We start from the raw sequence: 15,289 nt of genomic DNA, 5'->3' as shown, positions 1-15,289 counted from the left end.
AACTAATTCACAATTCACCTCTAACTCCCATAAAAATATCAAAACGTTTTTTTCCCCTTTTACCTTCCAGCAAAGTATATTTAAATATCAATATATTCCATTACCATTCAGGTGTTAGTACTTGGTTGTTTATAAATGTCAAGCAATGAGAAGTTATATATTGTATATGATTATTAAAGCTGATATATATTTCAACATTAAGTAATCTGGACATATTAACAATCTATTAGGGTAAATTGGAATGTGATTACTATACCATTTGATTCTCTTACGTATAGGTGCCATCACTACATAATACTGAAGGTTTCACACAGGGGCTTGTAGTAACAGAATGCAATGTTTAATGTCAATAACAAATAAAGAAAAGGAATTGTTTCAGGCTTTGGCTTTCATTATATATGTTCCAGATTATTTTAGACCTCATAATATGGGCCCTAAATTTCTGGGAGAGCTTTGCTTCACCAGGTTTGGACAGATTAGTAATCATTGATTGAAAAATGTTATTTTTGGTCAACAGCATTCTTTTTTCTAGACGATAAAATTTTCACGAACTGTTTTAAAGTATTTGGGGTGATTCCTCAAGTATTAGGGACTTAAAAGAATATTTATTTCAAGTTAGAGAAATTAATGGAACCCATAAAAGGGGAATTAAAGTCAAAGGGAGAAAATTAAAGGTCTCTTTTTTCCTATTCCTTTGAATTCATTACAATTACTCTTAAAAGAAAATCAGTGGCTGTATTAAAAAAAAAATCTGCTCCTTTTGAGAGCCTCACTAAATGTAAGATGAAGCAGAATGGTGTTTAATGTAATCAATAAGAGAGATGAAGATGTTTATGTTGACTACTTGAGAAACCATTGACCCCCTTCCTACATTCTTACGCCATGTGAAAGTATACCACTGTGCTTGTATGTTCTATTTCTGACAAGCACTAAATATACCTTCAAGTAGATATAGACATGCATCTAATAAGTACTGTCAGATCCCATTAAGACATCATGCTTTTAAAAGTTTTCTCACTGGATAATTTTATCAAATATTTTAATCGATCCTTATATTATGAATGAGTAGATATTGGTGTTGACCCTATCATATTAACAATACTGATGGGTGCATCTTCAGATTCCCTGGAGCGCTCATGATCATCTTGCAATCACGAAAAACAATATTTACCTTAATTTATAAAGGGTGTTATTCAGGTTAAATTTAGCTTGAACTCTACACACTTTGAAACATCATCATATACAAATCCTTGAAAACAAATAAAGAGGCTATTATTTGCTATATCATTGTTATCATTAAGTCTGAACTTTGTTTTCATTGGTTTCAGAGAAGGTCATCACACATCATCGCATGTAGTCAAAACAACACAAGAAAGATGCCTATACAATATTTTACATAAAAACAAAGATGAGGTATGATTGCCAATGACACAACTCTCCACAAGAGACACAGAAATGAACAGCTATATGTCACAGTATGGCCTTCAACAATGAGCATATAGGTATAAGAAGATGTCATATGGATGCCAATGAGACAACTCTCAACAAAAGACCAAATAACACAGAAATTAACAGCTGTAGGTCAAAGTATGGCCTTCAACAATGAGCAAAGCTCATTTATAGTACAGTGATCACTACCTGGTAGACTCTGAGGTTGTGAGGGCACAAAGTACTACAAACCTCCCTTACTATAACTGTTATAGTAGTTTCAGTTGTGGCAGATGACTAGTATTGCCAGTTTTCTGCCAAAGGTCAATCAATCTATACAAAATGTCAAACTCTTAACTTTATAATAAAAGGGTAAACAATTGATGACAAAAATATAAGCTCAACAAAACATAACTAAACAATACTTTATCAAAGAACTCTCAGTTACTGAAACAATTAAGCTCAAAGCACTTAAAGAAGTTTGCTTGTGATGTTTTGGGATTTTTGTCAGATTTTTCAGAATCCTCTGACTTTATCAATTTGATTTGCCCATTGACCCCCATTTTTCTTTTTATAAATCTTTCACATATATAATGATAAGCCATCTGTAAAAGTCTTATAAAATTTTAATTATTTTTGAATAGTTTTTGAGAACTTAAACTTGTTAAAGATAAAGCTATGAAAAGTCAAGTGAGAATATTTTCCCGCCAAAATTTCAATGGCTAATATCTTGAAAACAAGCGCATTGACCTATATATTTGTTTTGCTCTTTAATCCCCTATCGATATAAACTAGTCTTTTGAAAAGTTAATTATTTTGAAACTAAGCAGCAAACTCCCTTAACCTGCTGATATGAAGTTGTGCCTTAATTCTTAAAGAATTTTCATCACTTTTACTGATCAAGATTTTTAAGAGATTTTGACACAATTAACGCTTATTCAGATGCACATAACCAAGCAAGCAAGCCAGTTTATCTTATTAGATTTATACATTTATTAAAAAGATACAATTTGTTTGATATTTTATACACTAACAAATGTAATTGAGAAAATTTGTGAGCATATCATATTCAATATTAATTTTGGAGTGTTTGGGTTTGAAATTGTATACTTTATCTTCAGTAAAAGGACCATAGAGAACATCAAATAACCTTATCTATCAAAGTCAAGAGAGAAACAATTTAGTGTCTATATATAAATTAAGGAGATGTTATAAGGAAGCTAAACAAAACACCACCATAGACCAAAAGAGGAGGATGTAAGAAGCTACATAACATATTCTTCAATTTTCATTAAAAACTTTACTTGAAAATTGTAGAAAATAAATCAAGTTTCATCACAGTTAAAAATTGTTTATGGAAAAATAATAAATTAAGATTTAAATTATCTATATGTATGAGTTCGGCACCTTTGATCCTTTCAAAACAAAAACAGGTGGAGTAATTATTTGTTCATTATAACACTTGTAAAACTGTATACAAGTTCTCCACAGCAATCAACTCAATAACTTATGTCTTAGAAAATCATCTGTACAAGCCTATAAGCATATTTATGGAACAGAAGTGACTATAAATCTTAACCTAAAGCAGCTGATTGTTCTCAACTCAAAATTTAATAAATCCGTGTGTTGTGGCACGTACTCCTCTTAAAATTTACTCTGCTTATAAGAATTAACAATCTGTAGTTTAATTTGGGTTTAAGTGAGTTTTTGAAACGTGAGATATTGAAATGTGAGTTATTGAAAAATAAGTTATTAAAATGTAAGTTATTGAGTAGTGAGTTATTAAAATGAGAGTTATTAAAATGTGGAGTTATTGAAATGCGAGTTATTAAAATGTGAGTAATTGAAATGTGAGTTTTTGAAATGTCCCATACTGAAAGAATATCACATTCGTGATGAAAGTCCAGAGCAACAAATTACAAGCTCAAGTTGTTTGAGTAGTCAGCAGAAGTGCATTACTACAGGACTAAATATTTTTCCTGAAGTAGTCCAATTATTTCAATTTACTTGCTCCCTTTTACTGGTCCATCTGCCTTTCTGAGTCTAATTTCAATTGCTACACAATAACCACAACTTGTAGTCAGAGGGCAGAAAATATTTTCTGTTGAAAGTACACAGCCAACAATAATTGACTATATCTCAAAAGTAGAGATAATAATGTATCATGTTAAATGCAGTGATGGAATCTATAGCTATAAAAATGATGGTGTTAATGTCCCTATAATATCCTATAAAGGTTTTTCAAATCTCCTGCCCCTTAATCTGCTTTATAGTCTGGAACACCAAAAAATTGAATTTATTGATAATTTGCTCTCATCTCATCTTCGCTAGCCAAGGGTAATGATCCACTCCCGTTCTCTTCACCCTTGGCAGATTGAGATAAAATTTCTGAGACACAAGGTAAGGATTTTTATTGGTGGCAGTAGAAACTCGCTGCATCCAATCAAAAAGCGCCTTTAACATGATCACGTGTAGATGTAGAAAGTGTTCTTAAACAATTACCATGTGTTTATTGTGCAACAAGTCTTTATATCACTAAACATACAACTATATTTAGTGACAACTTGATTTAATCAACTAATAGAAGTTCCTGTGTATGTTTCACGCACAAATGCATGAATGTTGACGTATATTTTCGTTGCCAGCTTGACGAAGTGTGTAGAATCTAGACGCTACCTTGTTTTTACCTCCAAATTGAAGAGTTCAAGTGCTACCATTGGTCAAGAATAATGTATTTGGAATGGGCGTTACTTTAATCTTCCGATAGATGGCGCAACATTGATATCGCAAATGTTAGCTCAATCTGCCAAGGGTGAAGAGAACTTGAGTGGATCGTAACCCTTGGCTATGCTCTCATCTAAACTAACAAGCTTTTTAAGGTGGATTATAACTACCTGCATTATTTTTTTTGCATTTAGTCCTTTTTTTTCTAACATCGTTGACCATTTCCATCACAAGGGACTAAATTGCATCGCTAATATGGGTACTCACAGAAATTTTCGTATACATGTACAATGTATAAATATTCAAATTGAATCCCTTTTTCCACCTTTTAGCACCAAATTTATAAGTTTAGACACACTAAAAACTCTCATTTGAAATTTCTTCCATAAGTTGATGTCAGACTCAAAAAGTGATAGTTGCACGACACCAGAAGCTTGGAGAAAGATATTAAGTCATTCCTAGCAAATTCAGCTTAAAACCCAAGGGGCCAAGGGGTAAATACTTCTATTGAATCCCCTTTTTTTACCTTTAAGCACCAAATCTTTAGTTCAAACACACTAAAAAATCTCTTTTGAAATGAATTTTCCAATTGAAATCATACAAGAATTAACCAATTTCCTTACTGGAATTAACCAATTTCCTTACTGGCTTATCAAACAGACTTTGATGTCATGAATAACTGATTTAAAACATAAAAGTGTTGAAGCCAATATTGCCCAGGTGGAACTAAGAAAAGTCATTGTTTCATTCAAAGAATTATTGATTTCAACTCAATTGTACTTTACAAAAACTTTCAGTAATTTTCAATTTAAACAGACCAGTGAATTTTAGGTCTTTGTTTGCCATGAAGTTCTTCAACTGTTTCAGTTCTTATACATCCTTGGCTCTCAAATATTATTCAGCTTAGAGAGTTCCTAATGAAGGTTATAATCTAGAACAGTGCTTGAACAGTAGCATGAAATTTATTAAGTGTTGTTTTTCAATGTTTACAAAAAATAGTGAACACTGGTATGAGTTTGAGTAAGAAAAATGAGTATCAGAGGCGGATTTAGGGGGGGGGGGGGCCAGGGGGCCCGGCCCCCCCCCTTTTTGGGAAAAAATTTGGTTGCTTATATAGGGAATCACTGAAGCGTGACTGGAGCGGGCCCCCTCTTAGGTCAGTCAGTGGGCCCCCACTTATGAAAATTTCTGGATCCGCCACTGAGTATTTAAAGTAATTATCATCTTTAATAATAGATGCATACTGCTATTTCATCATACATTAAATTAACATCTTACAGAATGGTAAGTTATTCTCTAAACATATACATTGTACAATAAAGCCATTAGTTCACCCACATTTTAAACTTAGAACTTCAATGCTATCAGAAAGCCAACTACATTTTCATCATTTTTTTTTTATCAATATTACTGGTGCTCTTGGGGAAATATAATGTCCAAATAGCCCTAGATTATCAACTTGACAGAATTCATTTTGTTTTACCAATAACTGGTGCTCTTGGGGAAATATAATGTCCAAATAGCTCTAGATTATCAACTTGACAGAATTCATTTTGTTTTACCAATAACTGGTGCTCTTGGGGAAATATAATGTCCAAATAGCCCTAGATTATCAACTTGACAGAATTCATTTTGTTTTACCAATAACTGGTGCTCTTGGGGAAATATAATGTCCAAATAGCCCCAGATTATCAACTTGACAGAATTCGTCAACTTTGACATTTACTCACTAGTAACGACAACAGTCTAACATAAGACTACGATCCATAATGGATTTTTTTCCTATGCTTTTGTAATATTTCTCCAGTCTTCCCACCACTTGATGTATATAAGAAGATCGATTAGCTATCACTTACAAAGATCTCAACATCTAGAAACTGTATCTATCCAAGGTTTTATCGGAGTTGGAAGGTCAAATAAAAGACTGATCTTATTGGATTCTGATTACAAAATGATTTTCTTTAATGATTATCCTCTCATTATATCTATACATGTAGGAACATGATAAGATATAATTATTGTCATGACAGACAAAAACAAATCTGAAATGATGATGAAGACTGGAAAAATTGAAACATCAGCAAAATTGAGATATAAGGTTATAGACACAATGCCTGCAATATTCCTAAAGGACATGCTGAATAAGACAATTTCATCTAATGGAAACGTTTGAGGCTGAAATCTTACAAATGTTTGGTCATGTTTGAGTGTCAGAATCCTTGAAAGCAGCAATTTTTTTGGAACTAAATTTTCCATCTTTTAACCATGTATAAAAAAAACATAACAAACAGGTGGACTATACAAACGTTTGGTCATGTTTTAGTGTCAGAATCCTTAAGAGCTGCAATTTTTTTCGAACTAAATTTACTAACTTTTAACCATGTATAAAAAAAACCATAACAAACAGGTCACTTAAGGACTGTACACATGGTACAGTTTTGAACAATTTGTCATAATGTTTCAAATATATATAACATTAAAGGTACCATTTTACTGCACCAGAAGCATAATAATTTCCATAATTACCATCTTCTCAGTGAAGCTCAAAAATATTTGAAAACGAGACCTTATACAATTTTGAAGAGCAGACAAACCAAAAAAGACCTAAAGTATACCAAATGTAGACAACAAACTGGAACCAGTTTTGCCATTAACAATTATTTACTATTTCCTTACGTAAATAACATTAAATAAATAAAAGTACATTTAACCATGTGCACAATTCTTTTAACTTAAAACAAATGCAGACTAAATCAATAATCGGAAGATAACAAAATATACAACAATGGCAGTGTCTTCGTTAACGTAATTTAACCCAAGTCCAGACAAATAAGAGTAATTACAGACTAGCTGTCCAAGAAGTGGAAGTGTTACAGTATTATGTAAGCTCTTAAATAAACAATGAATAGGGGGGGGGGGGGGGAAACACATAAAATACTGTATTTCCCCAGATTTTTTATTTAGCGTTTATCCCCTTCTAACGAACTCGGCGGCTTTTATGTTCCCTGAATTTCTTATTTCATAATTATATACAAACATATATTACAAATCTACTCGCGAAAGTCATGAATATTTGTTGGCTAACAGTAAAAGGTATATTAGGTTGCCCCCAGAAGCCAAAGTTCCGAAAGCAAATAACGTTAACTGCATATTCTTTAACAATGAGAGTAAACACATATATTCACCATGCTTAAGATTAAATACTGACATGAAAGACGAAAACACATCAATCTAGGGAAAAACATTCATTTTTGAATTGGTCCAGTAAAACCTGATAAAAAATATTTCAATTATAAACTTTGATAGGCAAACCATAATTCAGATCAAAGGAGGGAGAATATCACTCATGAACACCAAAAAGACAGATTTTGAACTTGTTAAATACTCAAGTTTATTACAGTGACTTGACTGATAGTGTTGCTATCCAACAATTGCAATTCATTCAAAATTTTGACCAAATTGCAATTTGTTTTATTAAACCAAATTGTTCAACTGGTCAGAAATTTGAACAAATTGTTCAGTCAAAATGTGAAAGTGCAAGGTGATAAAATAAATCATACTTACAATCCTATAAGACTTTAACTCCACTGTGTTGATGTTATTTTTAAATTAGTTTATCAATCTGTATAGTTATATATAGCTATTACCATACTAAAGGTGAACTGTTTTATTTGTAATTGCTATAAAAATGTCCAAACTACGCTTTTATATAGTTTTTCTTTCAAAATGTATTCTATATTCATAAGAATCACACAGTATATGAATAAAAACATCATATTCAGTAAAATAATTTGTAAAATTGCAATATATTTGTAGGAAGGGGAGATAATCTGTTTTGGTTTCAAAAAGTCTTTATTCAAAAGAATAGTATTTTAGGTTATTTCCCAAAGGAAACTTATCAATAGCATATTGTTATTTCACATATAGTTTACTGAATATATGATGTATTATTTTAAATGATATATGATTCTTATAAATATAAAATCCTTTTCGAAAGAAAAACTATATAAAAGCTTAGTTTGGACATTTTTATAGCAATTCAAAATAAAATAGTTGACCTTTAGTATGGTAATGGCTATAATATAACATATATGATATAATATAATTATACCAATTGCAACTCATTCAAAATTTTGACCAAATTGCAATTTGTTTTATTAATCCAAATTGTTCAGCTGGTCAAAAATTTGAACAAATTGTTCAGTCAAAATGTGAAAGTGCAAGGTGATAAAATAAAATATACTTACAATCCTATAAGCCTTTAACTCCACTGTATTGATATATTATATCATATATGTTATATTATAGCCATTACCATACTAAAGGTCAACTATTTTATTTTGAATTGCTATAAAAATGTCCAAACTAAGCTTTTATATAGTTTTTCTTTCGAAAAGGATTTTATATTTATAAGAATCATATATCATTTAAAATAATACATCATATATTCAGTAAACTATATGTGAAATAACAATATGCTATTGATAAGTTTCCTTGGGAAAATAACCTAAAATACTATTCTTTTGAATAAAGACTTTTTGAAACCAAAAAAGATTATCTCCCCTTCCTACAAATATATTGCAATTTTACAAATTATTTTACTGAATATGATGTTTTTATTCATATACTGTGTGATTCTTATGAATATAGAATACATTTTGAAAGAAAAACTATATAAAAGCTTAGTTTGGACATTTTTATAGCAATTACAAATAAAACAGTTCACCTTTAGTATGGTAATAGCTATATATACCTATACAGATTGATAAACTAATTTAAAAATAACATCAACACAGTGGAGTTAAAGTCTTATAGGATTGTAAGTATGATTTATTTTATCACCTTGCACTTTCACATTTTGACTGAACAATTTGTTCAAATTTCTGACCAGTTGAACAATTTGGTTTAATAAAACAAATTGCAATTTGGTCAAAATTTTGAATGAATTGCAATTGTTGGATAGCAACACTATCAGTCAAGTCACTGTAAAACAAGACCAAGAATCTATTTAAGTAGCATATAATACTAAAATATGTGCATTTAGATACTGCGGGTAATACACTGCACTTAAAGTTAATCTCAAGTTTAGGAAAATTTGTTTTTTTTATATAAGTAGTAGTCTGATCAAAGGTTGACTGATGAGTTTCACAAAATTGCTATATAATCCAGTCATACATCAATGAGCCTTTAGAAAAGTACAATTTATGCACTTCATCAGTGGTTGTTTACAGCACCATTTTTGTCAATTAATCTAGCATATATATGATGTCAAATCTTGGAAATCTCAACTCAAAATGTTCTTTAACTTGCTTATCTTTGTCAGACCACATGAGAACTGCCGGAATCAGTCTATATTTTAGACCACATGAGAACTGCTGGAATCAGTCTATATCTTAGACCACATGAGAACTGCCGGAATCAGTCTATATTTTAGACCACATGAGAACTGCCGGAATCAGTCTATATTTTTCTTAATTCTATTGTTTTAATGAAAAGGTCTTTTATTTTTTGTCATGGTATTGTCAGTTTTATATCTTTTTTATATTTAAGGTGGGTTTTTTTAATATTTCGTGTTGTTGGAATGCTGTCCCCCAAATCCTCTTTTACTCATTAACAAAGGCAAATCCTATCTTGTACATGTACTGTACATATTAGATTTAACTCCAGTGCTCAATTTAAAATGTTCTCTTTCAGGACTTTAAAAGTCAAGAGATGTGGTATGAAGCTAATGAGATAGAGGATCAATCAAATACTAAAGGACAAGATGTAAACAACTACAGGTAACAAACCATGTGGCCTTCAAGAGTCTACATGCTACATACAAACAGTCAAGCACTTTTTCTTGGAGTTTTGCCTAAATATTTGTAAACATGAATATTATTTATTTTTGATAATTTCAATTAACACATTTACAACTTTGTATAAATATTTTCATCAACCTAGTCAATAAATGGGATTTTTGCTGTCAAGAATGTGTACAACAATATCAACATGGGGCCATTAGCACACAAAAAAAACTTAAATAATACAATACACACAAAGCACCAATTTAAAGGGAGAAGTTTAAAGCAAATCAAAACTTATACTAATTTAGTAATCAAATAAATCATATTCTCCCCACAAAAGACCTCATAAGCAGTCTGAAAAACTCATGGCCATGTGCCTTTTTTTTTTAAGTACATAGATTTGTAAGATACCAAAGAAAATTTAGCAACAATCTTATAAAGAAAATAGCATTATTTGAGCTCCCAGAAAAACATCTAACATATGATCTTCAATAGAAGCTGAGTATCTATTCAGAAGGCAAGCTCTAAATAGCCCAGTCTTAGTTTTAAAGTAGTAAATATTTTTTTAACAGACTGCACAAGGCTTAGTTATGAAAGATATGTACATTGTACAAGTAGAAAATACTGCTAATACATGTATCCAGATTTTAACACATGCCTCTATTCAAATTACTATTGAACAAACATTTTAAACTAGCAGATACAACTAATTGTGTTTGATTGATATTAATTGTTGATTCTTTCTGTAACAAATATTTCAAATATGTGAAAAATAACACTGCATTAAACTGCAACATTACAGGTGTGAGTGAGGTTTTGGCAAGAAATGGATGTTTGAAGAACACAAAATAGTCATAAAAGTCAAATCCTCTAACTTAAAATAAGACAAAAAAACTCTAGTGTTTTATTACAGTAATAAGATACATATTGAATCGATTATTAAGATAGCAATCACTAGCATTGTTTGTAAAATCCATTTTCTTCACTGTCTGTACAAATTTGGATAAAAACAGAATTATTCACTGACAATTTTATGCATCGGGAATTGATTTTTCCGTTGCAGCAGAGTGCAGTGATTCAGAGAGGCTGCCCTTGATTGCGTTAGTGCCATATCTTTTATGTAAATATGGATCTTCTATGGGGAAAAGAAAAGCAAGTGCTTGCCTATAGAATGTCTATTTAATCACCAAATACAATATAGTTTTGAGATTAGTTTCTATTTGCATAAAAAGAGAGCTTTAGTTTGTACTCCTGTGTCAATTATACAGCCATTTCCTTATCGGACTTGGCTATGAATAAATATTTATCTTGGTAAAAGTTCAGAGGTGTCCATAGTGATGTGAAATAGATGGGCATCTAAGTATGGGTGGAATTGTATGGCTAGGTCTCTGATTTGTGTTGCTTAGAAACCTAAATGTAGCTGATGTATGAAGATACAGTTGCTTTTCAAAATTGTAAATAATAGCTGCAATGATTTACTCTGTCCTGAAGTAGAACCTTCTTTTAAAAGCATGGCTAGAAGCTTTTATCTTAAATTATCTGATCAGACAATCAGCAACCTACTCATTAGAGATCGTTGATAGATACTGCTGGATCTATTTTTCAACTTTTAGAGCACAGGACTATCCTGAGATATGCATATTACATGTAGAATCATGGGCAGTTTTCTACTATTGAAGACTGTTTGTTTCCATCTAGATTCTAGATGTCTTTTTCCCATGGGGGTGCTGTTTTATTGACTAATACCCATTAATATCTCATCAGATACAGATTCAAAGGTTCTCTACTACATGTATTGGTGTTTGGTGTTTGGTGTTTAACGCCATTATCAGCTCTTTTAACACCTGGCATGTGCAGAAATCATAACGTTCAACTCGTCCAACAAGGTCCCATATTAAGTAAACATATCTATCCATTTAGTAGAGCTACATGTAGGAAAAAAAGCCACAGAAAAAAAGTCATGCTAGTATCTTCAACATTATCAATCCCACATAAAATCTACCATTAATGAATAGAACTCAATATTGATCAAGGATATATATAAATATAAGAAAATCTGAATACTGAATCAGAATATTTTCTAAATAGGTTACCACTCTGACAATATGCAAATGCATGTATACAGAAACTAAATGAGAAGACAATATAACGCCTACAACAGCTATTAGTATCTAGGAGGATGGTAATTGGTCTTTATTATTTTACCAAGATCTCGTCATGAACTTGGTCTTAGGTTACATTTGTCCTTGAATGAACATGAAAGATATTTACCAACTCACATTACATTTTTTTTTAAAAGCTGCTTGACATGCAAACAAGATGAATGAATGCCAGGGATATCTAAATACATAAAACTGTATGAGATATATATGCTTAAAATGGACCTAAAACATGTCCATTCCAATTTTAGTCAACCTATGAATTTATTTTTAGATACAGTAATATTGGCCATTTCCATAAAAAAAAATCTCAAACTTCAAGACTGAATGACTACAGGCAATGACTAACCAGTAAATTCATACACGTGGTGAAAAGCAGGTACAAACATAAAAAAAAAAAACACTTTTCAATTAAATTAAAAACTTTTCTTTTTTAAGCATTAAACATTCCCAAAAAAACAACCTTTAAAATGAGGTCAGATTTCTTGCAAGGTGGTGGTCAGAAGGTTTTGACTACCCAAATTATAAAGGACTGAGGACCATCAAATTTTTTTCCAAGACAACCAGGGGAAAAAAAGATTCGAGAACTCTGAGGCATTAACATAAGAGAGGTAGTTGCTCAGCCTCACTAAATTATTTTTTTTTTACCTTAATGTATTATAATCATAACGCACATTTTAAAATCGAAAAACAAATACAATGTACGTGTATGCATACTTATGTACAAGTAACATTTCGAGGTAAAAAAACATCATAAAAACAAAAACAGGAAATGTACAAAAACGTATTTGTTATGATTCGCAAAAAAATCTTGTAAATATAAAATAATATCAAACACAATGTAAAAATAAATCATTAAGTAGCTCACAATGTAAATTCCTTTAAATGAAACTTAATAAAATTGTATAGACTTTGTGATTTATCATATATCAACAAGGGTTACAATGTAATATGTATAATACACCATCTGTTGAAACCTATTATCAATTTGACATTTAAAAATGTGATAATGTATTATTAGTATTCCTCCTACACATAATTCTGAGGTAGAGCTCTGAGGCCTCAGTAAAGGATTTAAATATATATATATATATAATTATGTACCTTATTGTAATCTTTAACCTAGAAAATCAAAGGCTGATTATATTGTTCTTAAGCTCAATCATATGTTAATTATTTCAGTTTCAAAGGGAAGTTGATTCAAGAAAAGTTAATAGTACCTAAAAAGTCCTAAAATAGTGAATATATGATTATTGAACAGCATTCATGTAAATCCCTCCAAAAAATACTTGAGAACGGGGGTTTGGATGATCAGTTTGCAGCACAAATTGAGAGTCTAGTAAATAATGAAATTTTAATCCCTTTAAATTGATGACCAAAGGGAAACGAAGTAATTAAAACAGCCCTGAGACCCACTGAAACTTTAAAATACAAGGAATACATAAACAAGACAGAACATATAGGCCTATGTTTGTTTTTGTTTTTCTCTAACAGTGGACAAACAGAATTAATAATACTCAATCACAAATTTCTGCCGCAAAACCTCCATGTAGCTTTTACAATTTTTTCCTGTTTTCCACTTCAACATGCTTAATCATGTTAATTTGCTCTACTAACAATATAAAATTCAATACTCCTACAAAACAACACATAAGAATGTAACAGAATTCCAGTGATTAGAGGGATTATCAAGATGAAAGTGAAATTATTTTCACCTGCCCAACATCACAATAAGTAGAGATTGTTCAGGTTGAGTGGTATCAAACCTACTATTTCATGAGCCATTTGATGATTAATAAGTTGCAGGCTCCTGGGTCATTAAAACAAAGTTCCATTATTGCTGTAGTTTCAAACATGTTCAAAATCATATGCCACTTTAATACTATTTTTATCCAGACAAAAGATGTCGGGATATATTTTTCAAAAGCAGGAGACAAATAGAACCTTACTTCATATACATATACATGTATGAACCCTGAAGTTACAAACTGTGAGCCATTGCCAAGCCTTTACAAGCTTTAAACATTGATATACTAAAGCTTGCAATATAAAACTTTTATTACAAGCGCCTTTAATATGTTCTAAAAGTGACCAGTAGAAGAAAGACTACATCCTGTCCTCAGTCCTGTCAACTTCGGATTTGCATGCCAATAAATTAGAATCAACATCTTAGAAAAAGTAGAATATTTTAGAACAAAAAATTATTTTCTAGCTACATGTACTTTCTTGTACGTGTTTATTACACTAGACATTTTTCACAAAAATGAAAAATAACAAAATCAGCCCCTATCCCCTTATTCTTCCCAATTGTTAAGCAAATAGCTCGATAACAACCTAATAATGGCCTCAGATAGTGGCCTTAATACAATATAGGTTTTTGTACTCTTAGCAGTCCTTTATCAAATGTTTTGTTTGTGGTTATTTAGAAAAAGAAGATTCTCAAATTGCCCCAAAATGTGTTTTTGTATTGTGTCCTTCTTTTAGATTTAATTTTGACCAAAGAATGCAGTTATATGTACAACTTCAGTCAGATGTATTTAATTAAACAGCTATTTTTCCCTTTAAAATACATGTATCTGATTAAAATATCATCATGAAAATGAAGAAAAAAAACCATTATGACTAAAATGAACAAATGATTGGAATGCTTAGATTTACTAAAGAAAATTTCAAGTTTTAAAGGCATTTTAAAAGAAATCTTCAGCATATTTTAATGTATATCAAATGAGATGGTGGGTTAAAAGCAGAAAACAACCAAAAAAACATAGCTTCTACCAGATAAATAAAAGACCTTCCAAGGTTAATGTCCTTTAATCATATAATTTGACTCAAAAAATACCTAAATTTTATTAAGACCCATCAAATTTACATGAAGAAGAATATTAGGATAACAAAGGTACCAACACTCTTTTGCACCATAAGAATTATACATGAACATCAACATCTATAACTTTCTAGTTTCTAGTCCTATAAATTATGTAATCGTGCTGGACTCCCTTAGGCAAAGTTGTACATGTACTTCAATGTTTTGACTGTTCAGTTTTAGTCATTTCACTATTGAGTTTTCTAATATTTACTACATTCATTATTTTTACATAAATAAGGCCGTTAGTTTTCTCGTTTGAATTGTTTTACATTGTTTTACATTGTCTTATCAGGGCCTTTTATAGCTGACTAGTATGCGGTATGGGC

General features: G+C 30.9%; 1 protein-coding gene across 1 annotated transcript in view; it reads right to left on the bottom strand.

Moving 5' to 3' along the window:
• Positions 1 to 15,289, bottom strand: part of LOC143076104 (G protein-coupled receptor kinase 3-like) — a 117,942-nt gene that overhangs the window by 91,915 nt on the left and 10,738 nt on the right. The window lies entirely within an intron of this gene.

The sequence above is a fragment of the Mytilus galloprovincialis genome, chromosome 5, assembly GCF_965363235.1.
Source record: "Mytilus galloprovincialis chromosome 5, xbMytGall1.hap1.1, whole genome shotgun sequence".
Lineage (NCBI taxonomy): Eukaryota > Metazoa > Mollusca > Bivalvia > Mytilida > Mytilidae > Mytilus > Mytilus galloprovincialis.
Note: the sequence above shows the minus strand (reverse complement) of the source record. Positions and strands in the feature narration are given on the sequence as shown.